Source organism: Lichenostomus cassidix, chromosome 2 (assembly GCF_008360975.1).
Source record: "Lichenostomus cassidix isolate B80296 chromosome 2, HeHo_3.0, whole genome shotgun sequence".
Classification (NCBI taxonomy): Eukaryota; Metazoa; Chordata; class Aves; order Passeriformes; family Meliphagidae; genus Lichenostomus; species Lichenostomus cassidix.
In genome coordinates, this window is record NC_139482.1 from 2,908,338 (window position 1) to 2,911,790 (window position 3,453).

A 3,453-nucleotide genomic window follows, 5' to 3' on the forward strand; every position below is an offset into this window, starting at 1 on the left:
AATCAATTAGCACACAACAAAAGAACCTACATTAACTCCTTCCAAGCCCAGAATGTTTGTCATATTTTAGCATTTCCCAAAATTTCCAGTTTTCCAGAGCACCATTCCTAATGTTCATCTGAAAGAGTTATTTGATGGCCAAGCTTTGCCATAATGATTGCAAAGTTTGAGATGTCTTGAGGCAATTGAATGGAAATTAAGCACAGGAACTGGCCAAGCACTTACCCGTAGAACAGAAATCTCCTTCAAAAGGAATCTCAGAGTGTCTTGAGTGACACTAACAAGTGGCACAAAATATCTGCTTGATTTTCTTTTTCCTCGGTGCCTGTTGAGCAGAGATTAAATCAGGCCAGAGGATCCCAGACCCTTTCTTGTCTAAAGGAAAATATGGAGCAGCAGAATATTAGGCAGATTATGTGTGAAGGAAAAAATGAGAGCAACCCCATTGCCAGGTGCCAGCTGGGCTGCCTTGTGCTCGGAACGACTCAAAGCCCTAATCTTAGTGCCCAGATGTTGGTTTTTGTGGGACAGACCTTCCTAACCTTGCAGATCAATGCAACACCCAATTCAACTGTACTTTTTTTGTGCATTTTGAGGACCTGCCCTGGAGCACTCAGCTGCAGTGATAGCTGTGACTGTCTCAATCCACCCCAGCGTTTCTCAGCTCATTCTCACCCCACTCGGTGAAGTTTCAGGGATCAGGACACCCACCCAGCTGGGAGGTCTGGTGGAGCAAAGTCAGCTCTAGTGAAGCAGAGTGAAGCAGGGTTGTGCTTGCATCAGTTCTTTGGGTGCAAAGAACCTTCCTCTTCCCTCATGGCTGGGTTGGACTCGACCTCAACCTCTCCAAAAATAAAGAAAAGGCACTCAAGGTGCACAAGATGGACAGGAGCATTCCCAGGAGAATTTGCATTAGACTTGGAATAATTGCTGGAGACCACAGCCATTCACTCACACTCTGAGTTGAAGTATCAATTTAGCTTAAAAAACCCCAGTATTCCAGTCCTTCAGTTTGTTGATTATTTAGGTCAATAGATATTTGACTCCTGGAAATCTCTTTGCTGGTTTCAGGTGCTTCATCTCTAGTTCTATTAGAGCAGAGATGAATTGTCCAGGTTTCTAAAAATGATTCAATTAAGTTATTTATTAATTAGGCATTTAACTCATCTGTCCCAACGTCACAGGTTCGTTGTAAGGAGCAATTTTGCCTATTCTGACTTTTATCAGACTATTCTGCCTATTCTGACTTTCATTGTCCGACCTATCAGTTTTACTTCTAAAAAGTAACCTTTGTTCCTGTGTTTTGTTGCTGATCGTAGTACTGAGAACTTGTGTACAAAACGTGTGATGTACATCTATTAGATACAAGTGGCCATTACAGCTGTTGTGAGTTTGTAAATTTAATTGATGCCATTTTGGATATTTCATTTGAGACTTTGTAAAATAAAAGGCTCATAATCCTGGGGAGTGTCAAAATTTCTTGGATAAAGGTTTGATTTGGGCTGTGAAAAGACTGCAGATCCTCTTTTGGTGACACACCTGAGTACACGAGGGTGTGCTTATGAGCCGGGAATGCTTCAGGCAGGGACGCTTTGCTTGACAGAAGCCTTGGGAATGCAGGGAAAAAATGTCCCAAGCTGTGTTTAGCAGCGCTGTGTGATCCGTGTGGAGCCACTGCCACCTCCTGGAGCTGGAAGTGAAGGAGTTTAAACAGATCATCCAATTATATCAGCTGCTTTCCCTTCCTCTAATCCCCTCATGTCTTTCCCAGAGTTTAACTCCCCAAGAATTCTTTTTAAATCCCTTTGCAAACTGCATGAAACCCTGGAAAGATCAAAACCTCCTGTTTCAGCTGGTTTTTGGGGTGTTGCAGCAAGTTAAGGTAATTGAAACTTCTCACTGAGAGTAGATTTTTAACTCTGACCTTGTCAGCCTATTTCTTTCAGAAAGTTTGATTGATTTGGCTCCAAATTAAAAGAAATCTTTCCGGCAGTCAGCTTTACATGTTTTGCACATTCAGAACCTCCCCAGGGCTGCCTAAGGCACCTGGAGCAAGAATTATTTGAGTATGTGAGTAAGGTTTGTTCAATTGCAGAAAATACATCTGAATTCCAGGTATTTGCTCCTTGCTGTGTCGACAGACCTGTTAAATGAGGTTTTCCTCTTTGAATTCAGGTGTCTGAGCTTAGGAGCAAATGTGCTCTAATGTGGTGTTGTGTCTTTAAAACAGTGGATATTTACATAGGGCTTTTAGAGTGGCTGAAATACTTTTGGAGGTGCCTTTTCTTTCTCTGCCTCTTAACTCTAAAAGGAGCCTAAAAGACCCCACTTAAAATAGATGTAACTTTTAAAAAATAGGATTTTTCCAGACTCCCTGTCCTACATTTTCTGGTGTCTGCGATTTGTAAGACCCTGAGTGGTGCAGCCATTCTGCACATGGTGGGAAGGGGAGGCTGAGGCTGCTTCTGGTCACCTTGGAAATCCTTGTGAAGGCTATTTTACAGGGAGTTGAAATGTAGCAAAAATGAAAATATATAGATCTGCCCTGTCCCTCCCAATTCCTCACGGACCCAAGACTCCCTTCCAGCCCAGGCTGTTCCTCAGCAATGCTGTGGGATGGTGATCTCCAGCCCTGCTGCTCCCCTGACACATCTCTGAATCAATTGCATTAAATGTGTGAATTTCTCTAAATGGCCACTTTTCAATCAAAGCCCAGGGCTCCAAATATCTGTACTCTGGATAAACAGTGAGGGAGGATAACAGCTGAAAGGTTCAGTATTCACAGATCTGTGAGGAACAGACTTTATCTGCTTATGGTAGCTGAAAAAAATGATGAAAATGGGGGAAATACCAGCAATAGTTCATCTTCTGTGGAATCCTCTGTTTCAGTAGTGGGAATGTGCCTCATACTTTAAAAATTACCCTGATGGTAAAACTCAAGGTTTGCTTTGACTATAAAATAAATGAAACCTTGAAACACATCAGATGCTACAGAGATTAACCTTTTCCCACCTTTGCCAACTGGCAATGTCTTTGTTTGAGGACAGCAGAAATTTCTTCTCCTGTTTGTACCCTGTAGGAATAATATTTATTCCCCAGAGGACCTGTGGATCAAACCCAGAGCCACAGGGGTTTTTAGAGGGTGTGTTACATTTGATTTGGTGATATTAGCCCACATTTGGTGATATTAGCAGAACACTGGATATTGATGCAGGGAGTTAAACAAACTGATTTATGGAGTAAGAATACTGTGCATGGCCCTCTAATGGCAAACACATCACCCCTGGTTGGTCCAGGGCTAACTTTGCCCATCAGAATTCAGGAATTCCCTCCCATGAAGAGGCCAGAGAAGCCTTTTAGCCCAAAGAACCTCTGCTGCAGGAAAAGAATACACTACCCTGTAAGTTCACGGACAAAAAGTTCTCTTTGGTGCAATTTTATATCAGAACAGAC